The 21,098-nt window shown below is 37.2% G+C and overlaps 1 long non-coding RNA gene across 2 annotated transcripts; it reads left to right on the top strand.

The window, feature by feature from the left end:
• Positions 1 to 4,235: 4,235 nt before the first annotated feature.
• On the top strand, positions 4,236 to 16,534 carry LOC132605816 (uncharacterized). 2 transcript variants are annotated; one of them, XR_009569470.1, is made up of 5 exons: positions 4,236 to 5,097; positions 5,847 to 6,031; positions 6,768 to 6,840; positions 15,324 to 15,603; positions 15,933 to 16,534. It is a non-coding gene; the product is annotated as an uncharacterized LOC132605816 (long non-coding RNA). The 2 variants fall into 2 exon arrangements; XR_009569483.1 differs by lacking the exon at positions 5,847 to 6,031.
• The last annotated feature ends 4,564 nt before the right edge of the window (positions 16,535 to 21,098 follow it).

The raw sequence follows: 21,098 nt of genomic DNA, 5'->3' as shown, positions 1-21,098 counted from the left end.
TTCGGATTTTGTCACAGTTGTGCCAGTAAGCAAAGCCTCCATAAAAGCAATTGACCATGAACCACATGCCGTACCAGTGACATTGCGGGGGAGATTCTGTAGCCTATTGAATTCCCATGATTCATTAAGTAACTTTTCAGGCAAGTGTGTGAACATTCCACTCTGTTGCAATAACTTGGGCCACAATTCCATTTCCGGCTCCATGAAACAAAAGAAATTAGATTCTTCATAGACAGGAACGTTGCAATCATACACATTTACCACTCCCTCTTCAATCATGAACTCGAGAGTGACAAAATGTGTGGCATTAATATTCATCACTGTTAAAACCCTCTTTGCACCAGCCCACGAGCAGCCTCCCGGGTAAGGTCTGACACCCCTAAAATAATCGATCATATCATCATCCCACTTGAATTCAGCAAGTCTAACCTTCAGAGACACGGCATTTGGAACTGTACTCTCTTTTGTCAATTCTGCGTACCTCTTGGACATGTTGTTGTAAAAGTTGAGGTCCAGGATTATGTCAGTGGAATCATAATACTCGGGGAAATTGATTTACCTCATACGCATTAGAAGCAGGACTTCATCTACATACTAAAGTAAAAGTAGTAAAACAGTTAGTTACTTGGTGCAACAGATTCAACAGATTATCTACTTGTTGCAACAGCTAGTTAACTTGGTGCAACAAATTCAACAAAATAAAGGAACTGTTGCAACAGCTAGTTAACTTGTTGCAACAGATTATCTACTTGTTGCAACAACATACTGAATTAGATAGATATATACAAGTGTTGAAACTTACCCAATCCTCCCACCAAATTTCCATGCTTGTCAGAGCCTTGAAGTCTGCTGCTCCAAATTCATGCATTGAGTACATGGTTCTCCCACTCTTTTTGGACTTGATTGCAGTCTCAACCTTTTTCTTTCTTTGGGCATGTACAGGCTTGAAAATGTCCACCTTCTTTAGCACTTTTGGCCCAACATCAAGAAGAGGAGTCTCAATTGACTTACTAGGAGTAGCAACAGATCTTCTTGATCTAACTAATGCAAGTGCCTTGGCAATTGCTTTGCCCCTCCTCCGAGCATGAACAGGAGTATAAGGTGAGGAAAGATTCTTTGATGGTTTGATACCCCTCTTGGATATCAACCTCTGCATAGAAGTGTTTGTGGCTTCTTGGGCCTGCACCTATTCCTTCACCTTTCTAATCAAATTATCCATTTTGTCCTTGCAAGTGGTGCACTCACAAGCACATGAGGGCACCTTAGATGTACCGGCACCAACATCAACAAATCTTCTACCACTCAATTCACCACTACTAAAATTACCACCAAATCCAGAAAAATCACTCAATCCAGGAACTGGAGTAAATCCACCAATATTAGCATCATCATCTCTTAATTTTTCCCCAGCAATACTTGCTGGTACATCATCACCACCACCACCACTAACAACATCAATAGGCTGAACAACACCACCAACAGCATCAGCACCACCAACAACATCACCAGCAACATCACCACCAGCACCAACAACAACATGACCACCAGCAACATGACCACCACGACCAACTACAACATCATCAACCCTAGTGATGGCTGTCACTCCAGCCAATTCTCCTTTGAACCTATCAATCAGTCTGTCAGGCACAGATTCTATGGGCACAAAGGTGACAAGGCATGGCATCTCCAACTCTCTTATTGTTGGGACAAGCCATGGGTTCACAACCTACAACAAAAAAGTAGATATATCATAATGATGCTAAATCATAAAAAGCAAAACCTATTTAAAACAAGTTAACAGGTTGTCGCAAAAGGTTACACATCTGTTGGGCAATGTCCAACAGATAGGTAACTTGTTGCAGCAGGTATCTCATCTGTTGGAAAATTTCCAACAGATGAGTAACTTGTTGCAGCAGGTTGCTCATCTGTTGGATATTGTACAACAAATTATTGTACTTGTTGTAAAAACTTACTGTAACAGATTCAGAAGTTATCAAATTAGTAAATAAAGTGATATGTTGCAACAGCTGTGGTACTTGTTGGAAATTGTCCAACAGATTGTCAACTTGTTGCAGCAGGTTTATCATCTGTTGGACATTTTCCAACAGATGGGTAACTTGTTTCAGCAGGTTACTCATCTGTTGTAAAAAACTAGTTGCATGTTAAAACAGATTCATCTGTTGGGTAACTTGTTGCAACAGGTTAATTATCTGTTGGACATTGTCCAACAGATGCATAACTTGTTGCAACAGATGAATGTGTTGTTGCATTAGATTATAAAAGCTGTTGCAACACCTAGTCATCTGTTGTGTTCTAATGTTTACAGCTTCCTTAGGGGGGTTGATAAGGTCAACACTCAATTTTGTGTTGTTTCTGGCAGTGAGCCATCTAAGAATTCTTGGATAGGTAACTTCTTTGGAGTATTCCTTGACTTGATGCCTGAGGTGAGAAATGGCTTCAAATGCCCAAGCCTAGAAAAAAAAGATGCCATCAAAAATCAAAGTAGTGATTGAAATTAAAAAAAAAAAAAAAGGTAAAACATTAAAGAAAATTTACCATGAAAGCCCAAGGGAAGCCATATAGGTTTTGTGTTTTCCCCGTTGGCTTCAAATCCTTCATCAAATATTCAACAGTCAAGCTAAAGCTTTGAAAACCCTAGGCATAGTTGTTGAAGGCATCATAGTCCTCAGTAAGTTTAATCAATCCAAGCGGTATGTTGTAGTTTACGTCTCTTGCCCAAAGAACACTATGCACAAACCAAACTAAGAATTGTGCCTCCTTGTGCTTTTTCGAGAAAGTGTTGGACTCCAAGTCTTGAAATAATTTCTTTTGAGTGTAGCTCTTTCCCACTAAGTTTACCAAAGAGACATCATTCTTAGCTTTGGAACCCTTTGCTTTCTTGTCTGCCTTGGGCGTCCGGGCTGGCTTAGTTAATACAACAGTAGGAAGAGGCTCATAAGGATAACATCTCAATCCGGTAACTATGGCAAACTCCTTCATGCCAAAGCAAACCGGCATGCCACAGTAATTGATCCAAATCTCATCCTTTCTATCACAAATAATCTTACGCTTCAAAAGCTCAGAAACCATTGTCATTTGAAATCGGGCACTGGTATCTTCAGGCAAATCTAAATAGAGCCCAAAGCAGCTAGCCCAAAAGAAATTCTCCAACCCCTGCTGCCGGAGAATGCCCCTGAAGGTGTCAAAGCCCTTGCCCATGGTTGATCTAACCACAAAATCACCAGACAAATCCTTATTTCCATTCAGCGGCATCGTCACGCCGTACTTTTCAATGCTGAAACTCTTGACGACCTCCTCAATCGAAGGTCTATTGGGATCTGTGGCAATACTAGAAGACTCAACAAGATTGGCATCCGCATTATGTTTTCTTTTTCTTCTTAACTCAGCCAAGATTTGATCTGTTGATTCTTCTTCTTCTTCATTACCATTTTCAGTTTCTGCATCTTCTTCACCTCCTTCATCCTCTTCAGCTCCTTCATCCCCTTCATCTCCTTCTTCTTCATCTCCTTCTTCTTCACTTACTTCTTCTTCATCTCCTTCTTCTTCATCTCCTTCAGCATTTTCTTCATTTTCTTCATCTCCTTCAGCAGATTTTTCATTATCTTTTTCACTTTCTTCTCTAGTTTCTTCACTTTGTTCATTTTTATCACTTTATTCTTCATGCCCAACAGAGGTTTCGTGGGTTTCCTCTCTTTCTGAAGCCCCAGTTTCACTAACTCTTTCCTCATTTGTTGATTGACAAATAGCAGTCACAAGTTTATCTAATGGTGTTTGCACCTTAGCTCTTTTACTACTTTCTCCCTCAGTTGGTTTCTCTCCTTTTCTTTTAACTGGAGCCATTTTATCTACACACAGGAGATAGAAAAACAGTTTTAATTGGTTAGAGCAACATTCAAAGTAAAAAGGGAAAAGGAATATGTTGCAACAAGTAATGAGTTGTTACAACAGATTAATAATATGTTGCAACAAAATACGAAGCTGTTGCAACAACTTATTACTTGTTGCAGCAGAATCTTAATCTGTTGGAAATAGAAAAACAGTTGCAACAACTTAGCATCTGTTTTGGTTTTTTACAACAGCTTGTTAATATGCTACAACAACTGCTTCAGTTGCTACAAAAACCTCAATAATTGTTTTGATTTTATCTAGCAGTTGTTGGATAAAATCAAAACTTTTCCTAAACCATAGCATGACAGCAACAACAACAGTAAAAACATCTAAATTTAACTATAAAACATCTATATTTCACTACAAACACACAACCATCACAAAATTGTTGTAACAGGTAACCTCAGTTGTTGGAAAACATCAACAAAATTGCAAGCCTTTTTTTTCGAAACAACAAGGAGAAGAAGAACAAAAACAGCACCAAAAATCATAATTTCACAACCACAACCACTATTTACAAACTCACAAACCCCAACAAGTGCAACAAATACATGAAACTACAACAAAACAAACAACATTCAAGAAAAACTCATGCTCTTCTTCATCTTCTCTAACCAAAATCTTCATTTTCACACTCTGATTTCAAAACCCTAACTTTTGAACCAAGTGAAAAAAAAAGTTTACCTGAGAATGAATAGACAAGCAACAGCAGTGGAGAGAGAGAGAAATGAGCAGCAGCAGCAATGGAGAGAGAGGAACGAGCAACAACAATGGTGGTCACCGGTCGCCGATTTTTTACAGCAGCAACGGAGAGAGAGAGACAGAGATGAACTGAAGAACTGCTCTTTTTTAAAAAAAAAAAAAATGAAGTAGTTGGGGTCGTGGCGGAAGTGGGTTGGAAGGAATTTTTGTATAATGTGTGTGGGTTGGAAGAAGTTTTTGTATAATGTGTATGGACTTTTGTGTATTTTGTAAAAGATTATAAGTTTTAAAAATTATAATTCAATCCCAATTTAAGTTAATCATATTTTTAAGACAAGTTTGACCATGACACCATTTCTAATTATAAGACTTTTTTGTCACCATAAGTTAAATCTTCCCAGATTCATAGTCATTCTCTCCTCTTACGTTCTATTGCGTTCAAATAACTGGACTCTGCTCTCTCTTCTACCCTTTCAAAGTTTCATGGTGAGTTTCTGAACTTTCAACGCTTGTCTTTATTTTTTACTCTTTTTCAAAGTATGAAATTTTGTGTTGATTGGTCTGTAATGGTGGGTAATAGCGTGACAACTCTGAGGATGCTAAAAAATTGGGCTATCGAATGGTTGTTGTCCTGTATGTGCTTAGAACCTGTTTGGATGGGCTTAAAATAAACAGTTGTTTCGAGTTTATAAGCAAAAAAAAAAAAAAAAAAAATTGAAATAGGCTAACTTATTTTTTTGGTTCATAAGCGAAAAATAGCTTATAAGCTGATTTAGATAAGCTAAGCCAAACGAGCCAATAATTTTTTTAGGCTTATTTTATGCGTAAAATGACTTTAAACTATCCAGTCAAACACTCAAAAAATCTGAAAACAGCTTATAAGCAACTTATAAGTCAATCCAAACGGGCTCTTAGCCGTGCGAGTGTAGTGTAGTCCTAAGTTTTTTTTTTTTTTTTTTTTGGGTCTTAACTCTTGCAAAGGTTGTCAATTCTTGCTCGATCTGTATCTGGTATGGCCTCTGTGTTTTAGAGTTATTTTGCGCAATTTTTCTTTGTGTATTGCACTTTTTGTGTTATCATAATTTCGTGTAAAGTTGTTAATTTTCTATTTGTTTTAATAATGTCTTTCCAGAATTTTACATGCATGTTAGTGATTGTGCCGGAAATCGCACAAATATTATGCCTTTTTGATAAATTTTGTCTTTGTTACAAACTAATTAGTGCAAATTAAACAGGAAAACTGAGGTATTGAAAATGACTTAAATTTTGAAGTAGACTATGCACAGAAGGTGTTTGATGATCTGTCTGTCACTGTAAATCTGAATTTTTTTACCATGGCCATCGTCAATTGTACCTATGTCAATAATTTTCTGGTTTGCTCATGCATATTTCTGGATACCTAGGTGCAAGCTTGGTGGAGGTAATGCAAAATTCTATGTTTGTGCTATATTTTTCTAATTAAGCTGCTAAGATGAAACTTCTTTACATTCTATTCATTTATTTTCCTATCATTTCAAATATGTGAATTACATTATCTGTTGCTAAAAAGGTAGCATCTTTTGAGTTAATTTAGAATTTTTCTTTCTCCTTTCTTTTCGGCAATATGGATTTTCATCCCTTTTCTTCATTTTCGTCAATCAAAGAATATGAAGATCTTGACATTTAAATAAGACTTCATTGACATTATACTTGAAATTAGAGAATTTATTTTTTTGTAAATAATTGTTGATTTGATCCCGTTATAAATTTCTTATGAATTTGAGATGCGTAATGCACACCTCCTTTGTTTTTGAATAAAGGTTTACAATTAATGGCGTAACAGTAAATGACTCATCAATCAAATAAGACTAGCTACGCCTGATAGGACATGCAAAATTCAAGTTATGGACAACAGTTGAGACTGAGTTAGTCATGACAAAAAATAAGATTTCAGAATTTTTTGGCACGATGAAGAGGTTATTTGATTAGTGTTCTATGTATATAATCAACTTTGTTTAATTACATGTTCATTGTTCCTTTGTCACATATAAATAACTTACAGGAATAACAAATCAAATAAGTCCTGGAAGGCAATGATATTTCATATTCGAAGAATTTTGAGCTCTTTCCAATCTAATATCATCTCAGCAATTCATTATATGAACTGGTGTTTTCAGAACTTAAAGCTGCAACTCTCCTACAGACTACAACAAAGTGGCAAACTGGATTATTTTTTGATGACAACTTCAGGTACAAACAAAGACTTTGAAGCTAAATTCAATAGCTCAATGTATGTATTTCTGTGGCATTTATAACGTGGTACAAGATACTTACATCGGGCATTGTAGTTTGAAATTTAAGGTTCTTTCTCACCAACCTGCGGGATGACAAATATTACCTCACACGGTTCTAAATGGGTAATATAGTAGTTCAAGATATCCCTTGCTCAGTTTCTCATTTCATTATTGTCTGAGCTTTGATTCAACAAGAAGTAGAGCCTACGAAGAATCAAATGCACTGACTTTTGTCGTGCATACTTACCAGGTCATAGTTATCATAACAATTGAGAAAACCAAAAGAAGATGTTTTACATGTGAAATGACATGCTTCCATAAACAACTGTTAGAAATTAATAACGGGGCAAGAACAATGGATTGCGTACCTTTTTGTTGCAGCGGAAATCGTTGTAATTACCACCAAAGAATTGTCACAAGTCCAACCTCGATTCTCCAGGAAACGAAGTTAGTATTCCACGAAGTAAATGCCTTTTCTATATGTGTATTTTAAGGGAGATTGAGAGAAGAAGAAATTTTTGCATCTCTACACATGTGCGTTGTTCTGCTCTTTTGTAGAAGAGAGGCAGAGGTTATGGAGAAGAAACCGTTCCATATTATCCACGTAATACAGTTTCACCTAAGTGGGGTATCTGATTTAAAATATAACTTCTCATATAATAACCTCTTTTATTCTTTATCTCTACTAACCAGGTCGGGTCAGCCCACATGGAGCGACCCGGGCCCAATATCCAACATTTCCCACTTCGCTCATGATGGGCTAGACCCAAGCAAGCACCATGTAAGCATTACACACAATTCATACCGGCAAATAGTTCGTGCGACCTGCGAGCATCAAGATCTACGAAAGCTCTACATAGGAATTCAATCACGTGCGGAAAGAATCCACTACAAATATACGGATCATATTACTCGCAATACCCCAGACATCATCCGCTATGCCAGTAGCTATTTATCTGATCCCTCGTCCTCTAAAGAGGTGAACTCGACTTCATGTTTAACTTTATATCCACAATTACACTTGATACCCTTATGGTAAGTGTAATGGCCGGCCTATGAATAGAAGTTAAATTAATAATTTTAATTGTCTTCCCTTTCTACTCGAATCTATTTGTTTCAAATCAACTGCTTTTCTAGACATGCACTGCATTGCCGAATCACTCATGGCTATTAGTAACATGCTAAAGTAGCAACACTGATTGAAACTTCAAGAAACAGTCAAAGGTCAAAGGGTATTCCATTGAAAAGTTAATGTAACTTTTCGGGTCTCACACAATGAAGAAGCAAGGATCCATTCTCCATTAACCCATTGGTCGCTTAGCACACGTGGTATGAAACACGTGCTATGGTGTTCTCACCTTATATTGGCGCGTGTGTCTCATTCTTTTACTCATTCAACACCGTACAAATCTTGATCTAGATATCTCCAAAATGTCTAACCCGAGTTTCTTTCTTCAATGATCCTCAAATCCATCTTCTTAGAGAAACTCATATCTAGCTTACAAAACAAGTCATAACATGGTGGTGGAACTTATCTCTTCATGTTACTCAACGTAAGAGGCGATTGCTCGTGTGAGAGAGCCAATCTCACGACTTGTTCGACACACTTTATCAATAAAATTACATCATCACATGCATATAAGATATGAACACAAATTCAAGAGTAGAATATTGATGAAAATATTATAACAACCAAGTCATATTACAATACAGAAATATAATCATATCCTACGCAAACCTAGAGCCATAACATGTTTCTCAAACAGGTCTCTAGATATCGCCTTTGTAAAAGGATCAGCTATCATTTCTCGCGTAGGTATGTATTGTGAAGTTACTTCTCCACTTGCTACTGTGTCTCTTACAAAGTTATACTTGATGTCAATGTGTTTGGTTTTGCTGTGATACTTAGGATCCTTTGTGTATGCAATAGCCGCTTGACTATCACAATGTAAAATCATTAATCCTTGAGAATTCTTTGCTACGTCCAAATGCTCAAAGAATCTCTTTAACCAAACAACTTCTTGTACTGCAGATGCACAAGCCACAAACTCAGCTTCCATAGTTGAAAGAGCCGTGCAAGTTTGTTTCTTACTTTTCCATGAAATAGCACCATCATTAAGTAAGAAAGCATAATCGGATGTCGATTTTCTATCGTTCCGGTCACCACCCCAATCAGCATCTGTGTATCCTCTCAAGTGTAAATCATTTCCACTATAACATAGTGAATAATCAACAGTTCCTTTCAAGTATCGGAAGATCCTCTTCACAGCTTTCCAATGATCTCTTTTAGGATTGGACTGATACCTGCTAACCAGACCTACGGCATAACAAATGTCCGGACGAGTACACATCATAGCGTACATCAAGCTCCCGAAAGCACTAGAATATGGAACTCGAGACATGTCTTCCTTTTCTTTTTCAGTCTCTGGACACATTTCAAGGCTTAAAGTTTCACGTCTTGCTATTGGAGTATCCATGGGTTTGCAACTATTCATTCGGAAGCGTTCCAAAATTTTCCTTATATAAGTTTCTTGAGATAGACTCAAAACCTTCTTGGAACGATCTCTTTGGATCTTAACACCCAATGTATAGTCTGCTTCACCCATGTCTTTCATATCGAATGACTTTGAAAGCCATGACTTGATAGTTTTCACATACTCCAAATTATTTCCGGCTAATAAAATATCATTCACGTAAAGGGAAAGAATTACAAACATTCCATTGGACTTCTTCACATAGATGCAATGGTCTTCATCGATCATGGTGAAATCATATGAAATCACCTCTTTGTGAAATCTCAAATACCACTGCCTTGAAGACTGCTTCAGGCCATAAATAGATCTTTTTAATTTGCAAACTTTCTTTTCTTGGCCTTTAACGATGAAACCTATAGGTTGTTCCATGTAGATTTCCTCGTTTAATTCTCTATTAAGAAAAGCTGTCTTCACGTCCATTTGGTGTAACTCTAGATCCAAACGTGCAACAATATCCAAAAGTAACCGAATTGAGGTAAACTTCACAACTGGTGAAAAGGTTTTCTCATAATCTATTCCAGCTTGTTGGGTAAAACCTTTTGCGACCAATCGTGCCTTGTATCTTTCTATTGACCCGTCCGCTTTACGTTTAACCTTGAGAACCCATTTGTTCCCAATGGCTCTACGCCCAGAAGGAAGGTCAACCAGATCCCAGACTTTGTTGGTTCTCATGGACTCTAATTCTTCTTTCATTGCTTTCATCCATTCATCTTTTCCAGGACTTGCCAAAGCTTCAGTCACAGAATTAGGCTCATCCAATTCTGTGGGAGACACCAGGAAAACGTAATCTTCAATCTCATAAGATCGTTTAGGTACACTCTTTCTGGTACTCTTACGTTGTTGAAATTCAGATTCCTCTAAAGGATTTTTGGATTCAAAACTCCCACTTGGACCAGGAACCGATCCTTGATCTATTTGACTATTAAACATGTCCGAAGACATTGTTTGATCATCTGAATTTAACATTTCGTAAAGAGGCTCTCCTTCTTTTATTTCGCCTTTTGTGGGAAAATCATTTTCTAAAAAAGTGATATCTCGTGATTCAATTTCAGTTATACTTCCATCATCTAATTCACCAATGAACACATACCCTTTGGAGTGTTCTGAGTATCTTATGAAGATACATTTCTTCCCTTTTGGACTCAGTTTTCCAAACTTACCAAAACGATCCTTTACATATGCAGCACAACCCCAAGGTCGTAGATCATTCAAGTTCGGTTTATGACCAGTCCATAGCTCATAGGGAGTGGAAGTAACTGATTTAGAAGGGACTTTATTTAGTATGTAGGCTGCAGTCAATAATGCATCTCCCCAGAAGGAGATAGGTAAATTTTCCTGCGCCATCATAGATCTTGTCATGTCCAATAATGTTCTATTCCTCCTTTCTGCTACACCATTCTGTTGAGGTGTGTAAGGAGTAGTTAACTGTCTCATAATGCCTTTTTCATTACATAATTCTTCAAACTGTTTTGATAAATATTCACGGCCTCTATCGGTTCTTAAAGTCTTTATACTTTTATCTAATTGATTCTCAACTTCATTCATATATTTTCTAAAGCATTCAAGTGCTTCAGATTTATGAGAAATCAAATAGACATAACCAAAGCGCGTGAAATCATCAATAAATGTAATGAAATACAAAGCACCAGACCTTGCCCTCACATTCATTGGACCACAGATATCAGAATGGATTAATTGCAACGGGGAATCTGCTCTCTTAGCCTTCCCAAATGGTTTACGCGTAATCTTTCCGGCAAGACAATTTTCACAAGTTGGCATTTCAATTTGGAGAAAGGACCTAAATGCCCTTCCTTTGCCAATCTATTCACCCGGTCTTGCCCTATGTGACCTAATCTTGCATGCCATGTAATAACATCAACATCACTGTTACTAGAATAACATGTCATTACACAACGGTCAACATAATAGTCATAAGTTGAAGGATTACAATCTAAAACAATAAAACCATCATAACGAAGTCCAAAACCATAAAAAGCATTGTCTTGAGTAATTCTAACACCATTGCGACTAAACTTTAAATCGAAACCTAGATCTAGAAGAACAAACACAGATACCAAGTTACGTCGGATCTCTGGAGCATATAGGACATCATGCAACATCAAAGTTCGACCACCACGCAAGTCCATTTTGCAAGTGCCTATCCCTTTGACTTCAAGCTTTGCATTATTTCCTACATATATCCACCTTGATCCAGGTGAGACTCGACGAAACTCCACAAACGCTTCTCGATCACGACTCACATGGTCGGTGGCCCCTGAGTCTACAATCCACACAGGATAAGATTCAGTTAGTAAAACTGTGCTAGAAACATATGTAGCACTTAGAGATGCGTTTTGAAATGCTACCTTTTTCGGCTCGGAACACTCACGAGCAAAATGTCCTGGAACATGGCAGTTGTAGCATTTCATCTTACTCTTGTCTTGCTTTTTGAAAAACCGTTTTCCCTTCTTGGGATTTGGCTTGTTCCTTTTCTTGGAAGGTCCTTCTCCGGTCTCCTTACCCTTTCCGTCTTGCGCTTGAAGCCAGAAGACTTTGTGCCACTTGATTCTGCCACATAGGCATTAGATACAGTTTTGGTAGCACCAAGACGCTCGTCTTCAAGCTCGACATGACGGGAAACATCAGAAAAAGTTTTGATGCTATCATTATGGGTTAAGTTAACCTTCAAGTGTTCCCAACTATTGGGAAGAGACCGGATCACTGCCTAAACCTGCTGCTCATCAGAGAGAACATGACCAACACTTTTAGTTGAGCAATCATGTTAGACATCACCCTAAGGTGTTGCTTGACATTGTGATCATGACGCTTCTTGTAAGTGTCAAATTTGATAGTCAGCTGTCTTAGGCGGGTCACAGTGGTACCCACATAAGTCTCTCGTAAGTGTGCCCACATAGCATGAGCAGTATGGTATTCTTCACATTCGTGAATGAGATCATCAACGACAGAACTTACAATAATTCCACGTGCAGTAGAATCTTTCTTTTTCCACGCATTGTAAGTTTCCGGATCTCTTCTGTGTTGAGCAGTGTTACCCTCTTCTGGGCGAACCAAAACATGGTTAATATCTTCTAGAGCATCTTGCTCTTCTAGTACATACCACATTTTACGACTCCAGATGTCGTAATTCTCGCCATTCAGTTTTCACCTTTGTTTAAGTCAGCAATGATACTCTTAGATGCCATATCTGTTGATTGAGACAATTAAGCAAGTTTTTATTCATCAATACTTACTTTAATAAATTTATGCATGTGATATTCACACTCAAGCAATTAATTTCCATAAATGACTTCACATTTAGTATAAAATCGAAAGGTCATAAAGTTTCCAATCATCATCTACAGTCTAAATGTTTAATCAGAAATGGAAAAAAAAACTTAGCGTGAATTTTATTTAATAACTTTCAATTAAGTCTCAACCCATTTAAAAAGTAAACAGATAAACGGGATATAAAAGAAAGTTAAACAACATAACCATATATTAAAAAAAATCACAATTTAAATTACAAGTTCATAATCTCCCACTCGAATTCAAGTTCTTGAACATACACCTCAAAAGGTTGACTTAGAAAGAAATCGTGATAAATATTAACTAAAATACCACTCCAAGGTTCTCGGAGGAAATCTACTAAAATTGCTAAAGCTTCCCAATCTGAGATTTCAATAAAATTAGCCAGTTCTTCTCGTTGCAACCGAAAAAGTTCAATATGTTCAGGCACTGAAGTATTAGGAGACATCTTAAAAGCTTTAAACTCTTTAAATTTCTTCTCTCCTTCCCTTCGTATAGCCCTTTGATCCCTTAGTAGATTTTGGGTCGCCCTTGGAACATTATTCCTTATGACTTCACGTCCATGAAAATGTGTCCCACGACGACGTACTCTTCTACATTGTCTCCTTGCTCGATTTCGGGAACTCCCACTTGGAGTACTTCAAGCTTGTCCCTGTCCAACCATGTCTGAAATGGGAACAACGAAACAATAAGAATGGACATACCATTCAATATGACAACACATGCCACATTACTCGTAGAAGATAAAAATACGTCAAGGATCATATACCAATATAATGGCATGGCTATTAGGAGGTTAAAAAAAAAAACATTATTATTTTATTTTACTTAACATAACTTCAACACTTCATAACTCACTCGTTTTAAATCCGTTTTTAATGGGTAATATATCAACGGAAAGCTTGTAACGAGTAGATATTGAAAATATATACCACACATTGTAGTTCTTAACAAGCAATTTCCAGAAATTAAATTACAGTCACAATTTTGGTTTATCTTCAAAAAATCATAACTCACTCGTTTTAAATCCGTTTTTAATGAGTAATATATCAACGGAAAGCTCGTAACGAGTAGATTATGAAAATATATATCACACATTGTAATTCATAACAAGTAATTTCCAGAAATTAAATTTCAGAAGCAGTTTTTCATAAAAACTGTCATAATTTTCAACATAACTTCAAAAAATCATACCTTACTCGTTTCAAATCCGTTTTTAATGAGTAATAAATCAACGGAAAATTTGTAACGAGTAGATTCTGATAATTCCAATTCACTCAAAAAAGAAGGCACTGCTGACATCACATGAAACAGTAATTATAAAATTTTGGCTCTTTAAAAAAAATTATGCGTTTTATTTTTGTGCAAGTTCATGGGCCAAATCAAAATCATTCAAGTTCCTTAAAAGAAATATAAGGGTTTCCGTGATATCTCATCCATTTGACAGGTCAACAACCACATGAGTAAGTGATTCACACAATCACAAATAGATATCAATGCCATTAGAAATAAAACAAAAAAAAAACACTGTAAATGACATAAGATTCCACTATCATGTTTGACAAGGGATGCTTTATTAATTCCTTATAAAACTTGATAAGCCATGTAACTGAACTATATGTCGTAAAAGAAATTTATCTGAACCGGTCTCTTTTTATAAACCAAAAATAAATAAATTGTGGTTCTAAATTTCGTTCGGCGTTCCATTATTTTCTTTTGACAGTGAATTAACAATTACCCCAACAACACAGATTAGGATTCAACTATGTATTCGCATAAAGAGAATAAATACAACAGCGGCTCTGATGCCAATGTTAGAAATTAATAACGGGGCAAGAACAACGGATTGCGTACCTTTTTGTTGCAGCCGAAATCGTTGTAATTACCACCAAAGAATTGCCACAAGTCCAACCTCGATTCTCCAGGAAACGAAGTTAGTATTCCACGAAGTAAATGCCTTTTCTATATATGTATTTTTAGGGAGATTGAGAGAAGAAGAAATTTTTGCATCTCTACACATATGCATTGTTCTGCTCTTTTGTAGAAGAGAGGCAGAGGTTATGGAGAAGAAACCGTTCCATATTATCCACGTAATACAGTTTCACCTAAGTGGGGTTATCTGATTTAAAATATAACTTCTCATATAATAACCTCTTTTATTCTTTATCTCTACTAACCGGGTCGGGTCAGCCCACATGAAGCGACCCGGGCCCAATATCCAACATCAACCAATAAGATTATTAAGATCTGGGCATTGTTAATAAACATTGTTCTATTTCTTTTAATTTGAATTTTGAGTAGATTTTACAAAAGGGAAAAAAAAGTAGTGAAATAAAGAGGTCTCCACAAAGTTTATGTCAGAACTTTCTGTGGGGATGTATCTCTTCTCATATCATTGCGACTTTCACATCATAGAATTATGTGCTCCTTTCACTTTGAACAATTTTATATGTTTTTCATTTGGTGCAGCTTCTCTTTTTCCCTGTAATGATTGAATTTACGTTTCCCTGTTCTGCCAATACAGTTGTTCACCTCAGTCTTCTGATATGTCTTTTATACAATGGGAAACAAGCTTCTTATGGTTTTTATCACATCTCAGGCATTATGGAACTTGGGAGCCAAATAAGATTAAATAGAAGAATTCTCAATTGCGCCACAAATTGGAAGAACTAATTGTTGGATCCAAAATTGTAAGTGTAATAGCTATTCTTACTGGTAAAAGAAAGAGTGAGAAACTTGGCAAAGTTTCTCTATCATTGGGTTCAGCTAGAGATAGTTGGTCTGGATAATTCAGGCATAGCTGCTACAAGGGTTGTTCTTGCTTGGGATGCTTCAGTTTGGTAAATGGTTAACATGAAAATTTGGGACCAATACTAGAGGTATAATTTATGGTGGTTACTAAATGTTATTCCTTATAGATATACAATACACACATATACCATCGGTCAAAGCTGATAAGAATATTTTTAATTGCATTAATTGTTTGTCATCAAAAAGAATATTTTTAGTTGTTGAACGTCTTTTTCAGTCTAACTTTGTTTTCGGTTTTGCTCATAATTTCTATTGTTGTTTAATATCTGTAGCCCGTTGCTAGACTTTAATTTTCCCTACCTTTCCTGGTTCTTTTAAGTAGTTGTTTGCATGGTATGGAGATTTTGAAAGCTAAAGAAAGGAGATTTGAGTTTTTCAACTTTCCATGCAAGGTTAGAGTTGTCTTTAGCTGGAATTCTTCCCTCAAGCAGTGCAGTAATGGTTACAACCCAGGCGAGTAGTTGTGGTCGCGAAACAAGTTGAGGTTTTTATAAAAGAATTTTTATCAGAGCTGGCTGCAGGAGTGCTCGAGTTATGGAGTTAGATTGTCATGTTGTCTGTCGGCTCATATCAAAGTGATGAGGGGCAAGCAAAAGTTCTATTTCTTTGATAAAGTGGAAAGCTCTGGATTGCAATCATTGCAAGAAAAAAACATTTCCTTAAGCTTTGAATTGGTTGACTAGGTCACCATTATGTGTTATTTTAGACATTTTCTTGCTGGGTGATGAAGTGATTGTAACATGGACAAGGCAAACACGTGTCTCCAAGTAGTTGGGCATATAATGGCCACAGATAAATTTAGTAGTATTGATTCTTATGGCGGTAGAATATTGTTCCTTGGATTGCAGTGATGTTGACATAATTTAGTTCTGATGGCTTAATTATCCTGTAACAATTCATTCGTTTATTCACATTTGGTACCCCAGGAACTGATATGCCCCGTCTTTTCCAACATCTTAGAAGCCGAAGTTAAGAGGCATATCCAAACTTACTTAGGTGTACGGGGTCAAGGGTTCGGTCTGGGTGGTTATTTTATAAAATTTATACCATATCAATTTTTCGGTTATTTCATTTTGTAGAATCAAAATTAGACTTTTCGAAATCGTCCCATCATCTTGGTTTCTCTTTGGTATCGGTACGGTTCGGTTAATTTTCGGTATTTTTTTTTTTCAAAAAATAACATCATGTTATAGTCACTAGTAAAAGTTAAAGACACGATATCATGCATAATTCTATAGGAATTTGGCAAAAACCCTCATGACATTTTTACTGTTTAAAAGGTGATGAACCAAGAAAACATGAAAGATGACAAGAATAAAGATTGATCCATTGTTTTGCAGTAGTGTAAAACAATGTTATGCACTAACAATGATTCCGGAAATATCATCGGAATCGGTCATGCAACAACGATGCCGGAATGGATCATCGGACATTGCCTATCTCGCATTCACTCAAATAAAATAGTTTATCAAATATTAATTTCATACGATCAACGATTCTGGAATTGATCTTCGGACATCGGCCTCCTCACAATCACTCAAGTAAAAGAGTTTATCAAATATCAGTTTCACTCAATCAACGATACTGGATTATCATCGGGTATCATCCATCCATCATGAATGAGTGAGAAGCGTGCAATGCGTGTATCAACATCAATAATCAAGGTTAATATCATAAGTACCAACAATGGGGTATGCCAACAATGTATCATCTCACTATACCAGCAGTGGGTATGCCAATAATGGATCCGAACCACAAATACCACAGTGGGAATGCCAATAATATATAATCGAATCACAAATACCAACAGTGGGTATGCCAATAATGTAACCGAATCACAAGTACCAACAATGGGTACACCATAACATATCCAAGTACAAATACCAACAACGGGTATGTCAATTCTATCCCAGTCAAGACGATAAAACAGATTCCAATATCTACCAACTACTCATGGCATCAAATCAGCACAATAGAATAATTAAAGCACACATAACGGGGTGACTAGTCCCAACACACAACAGGGCCCAACCTAAGGCAATATCCAACCCAACTTCATATCCGAAGGTTCACATGCTGTCTCCGACAATATAATCTAAATATGTGCTTCGTTATACGAAGTCTAACCAAGGTAAGCCATAACCTACCTGGATGGCCGAACTGCAACACCAACAACTCATTCCTTTACCTTGTCTTTTCCGCTGAACCTCAGAACCAAAATAGTCTAAGCATAATCGAAATCTAAAAATCATGAAGAATGATACTAATATTGCTACTATTTCAATTAGGTCAATTTCTAACCCTATAAATTGGGGAAACGGGCCTACAAGGGTAAAACGGGAAATTCGAGAACAAAATACCAAATTAAGTGCTAGGTAATTATAACCCAACCACTAATTGTTGATTTAACTCAAGGATTAGCCTAATTTCTAATTTCAAGTAAAAACCCCAAATTAGGTATAAACCTTAAGTCTTTGATTCCGAAATTCAACGCTAAAAGTGGAAGATATATGATCAATAAGCTTAGATTAATCAATATCTAACATAAACATCACCAATTTATCATTAGCAAGCCTAGGGACAATGTGCTTCCAAAACCCTCTTTCAACTACCATCACCATGGGTTTATTAAGGGAAAAGGGAAATCTAAGATGAATATAGTTAAAGGAAGAGTGAAGAAATAAGCAAGATTTACCTCCAAGATTCTCCTTCAAATATCCCTAAGAATAGTTCCTTTAAGCTCAAATAACGAAATGGGACATAATGACGGTCTAAGGGCTTTTTAGCACTTTATTAATGTTACTAACTGCCTGTCACCCGCCTTAGCGGTACTGGGACCGCCCCAGCGGTCAAGCCTAAAATGCTTGGACATCTTCAGCGGCAAGGTTACCGCCCCAACGATACTTTTGCCGCGGTGCTGGTGCCGCCAAAGCAGGCACCAGACACCAGAAAACTTCCTAAATTCTATAATTTGATCCGATTTTTTGACTAGTTGCTGAGGCTATCTACTCACATACCATACACATAGACATACATAAAAACGTGCTACGAACGCCCCCGTGGCCTCAAAATTCCCAACGGAGGTCTCGTTGACCGAGTCAACCCCCAATGGCTTAATATTCATTTCCCAACCTAAGTTTCGAAATGCATCCAAGTGCATTGGGAAACAAACCAAATACACACCCAAGTACTAAACGACCATCCGGACCTCTCGGAATTGATAAAATTCTGAAAAGGGTCTGTTTACCCCAAAGTCAACTTTGGGTCAAACATTTTTCACTTTAAGTCTATATTTCCCAAAAGTTGCCCGAATTCGGTCTAGACACCTCGGGAAGCGTGTCAATGGTTCCCTCGGGTCAAAAGTGAGCTAATCAATGCTCGGGAATGGACAAAAATACTGAAAAGACTATAATGACCAAATGGGTTATTACCCCCAACGAAGTGCCACCGGAAGAACAATAGGGTCAGGGTAAACGTTAGAAGCATGAATCGATTCGGTTGAGCAACTACGTCACTAAAACATTCCGAAAAGAAAGTCCATCAACGTGTCCGCCCCATCCTTAGCAACCCTCAGGTGCGCCTTTCCCTTTAGTTCACTATATATCTTGTGATAATTTTTTCTCGCAACACCAAAGCTTCTTTGCAGCAATCACCATAGGAACCGAGCCAAAACTTTCTCGGAGGCAACAAAAAAGGAAAATTGGAGAAAATCCATGCAGTAAGAGATCCAAGCATTGGAGGATAATGGAATTATGACATTAGAAACATTACCACTGGACAACAAAGCGCTCGGATGTTGATGGGTGTACAAGATCAAGTACAATTCTGTCAGCACAATCGAGCGTTATAAAGCTTGGTTGGTCATTTTCGGGAATAAAAAGAAAGAAGGAATTGACTAGAATGAAACGTTTGCTTCTGTTTCTAAGGTAGTAACTGTTCGAACCTTCTTGGTAGTTGCGGTTGGGCGAAATTAGAAGTTGCATCAAATGGATGTTCATAATGCCTTCTTACACAGTGCCCTTACGGAGGAAGTTTATATGAAATTGCCACCGGGATTTCGTGGTGTTGGTCCGAGCCAAGTATATCGACTTTGAAAATATTTGTATAGTTGAAACAAGCCCCACGATGCTGGTTTGCAAAATTGTCAAGTGCTTTGATGAAATATGGGTTCAAATAGTCGTACTCGGTATTCTGACTTCACTATGCACCGAGGATGTATGCAACTTAACTTCTTAGTCTATGTGCATGACTTGATCATCTCCAGAAATGACCATAGTGCTATTGAATGATTTAAAGACTATCTTCAAGCATGTTTTCACGTGCAGGATTTGGGCCCTCTAAAGTACTTTTTGGCAGTTGAAGTTGCACGTGAACCAACTGGGTTATTTCTCTGTCAACGAAAATATGTCTTGGATATAATCTCTGAGTCTGTATTATTGGGAGTTAAACCAATCAATACTCTCATGGAACTGAATCACGGCTTAGCGTTAGCCAAAGAAGCCAATTTGGGTGATCCAGAACCATACCGACGTCTGGTCGGTAGATTGATATACCTCAGTTTTACGCGACCTATGTTGTCGTATTTTGTACATGTTTTGTCCCAATTCATGCAGCAACAAAAGGAAACACACTGGAATGCGGCTCTCCGTGTGGTGCGCTAGTTGAAGAAGAACCCATGACAAGGCATTGTGATGAGAAAAGATTTTGATCTTCAATTGTACTGCTGGTGTGAATCGGACTGAGCCGGGTGTCCGTTGACTCGAAAATCACTTACCGATTGGTTTATCTCCCTCGGGAATTCAGCCGTGTCATGGAAAATCAAGAAGCAACACATTGTCGCTCGCTCGTCAGCGAAGGCAGAATACTGATCAATGGCAATAACAGTCTGTGAATTGAAATGGCTAAAGGGAATTTTGCATAATTTAGGCGTTGAACATAAATCTCCTGTGAAAATGTACTGTGATAGTCAAGCGGCATTGTATATTGCACAAAATCCGGTGTTTCATGAACGGACTTAACACATGGAAGTCGACTGTCACTATGTTAGGGACGCACTCGAATCCGGTATAATACTTCCCAGTCATGTGTCAACCGGTGAGCAATTGGCCGATGTGTTTAAAAAGGTTTTGGGTAAATCGCAGCATCATCGCCCCTGTCTTGATTTTAACACATATCGTTCTGGACTTTACTGAACAAATCCACAAATATAATCCTACTAGCATGCAATTTATTGCTTTCTTTGTCCATTTTTACTTGTCCACTATACTACAAATAGATGTTCATTTTTCACTTGTTTAGTTTGAAAATTTAAGACACAATTGATCTGTTAGTTCCTAATTTATCCTTGTTATTTACTATAATCATTTCTCAAAACATTGAATCTATTATATTCAAAGGGTGATATAGGAAATTTATCATTTTATTAATTACATTCATAAAGGGGTGTGCCAAATTACAGTAAAAGTAATACGGAAGGAGTGTATATTATTAGATAAAGAATCTAATCATTAGATTCTCCATTCAATTTTATCGAATGATACTTGGATCCGTAGAAAATAACTGA

Source organism: Lycium barbarum, chromosome 1 (assembly GCF_019175385.1).
Source record: "Lycium barbarum isolate Lr01 chromosome 1, ASM1917538v2, whole genome shotgun sequence".
In the NCBI taxonomy this organism is placed as follows: domain Eukaryota; kingdom Viridiplantae; phylum Streptophyta; class Magnoliopsida; order Solanales; family Solanaceae; genus Lycium; species Lycium barbarum.
This window is presented reverse-complemented; position numbering and strand designations above follow the sequence as displayed.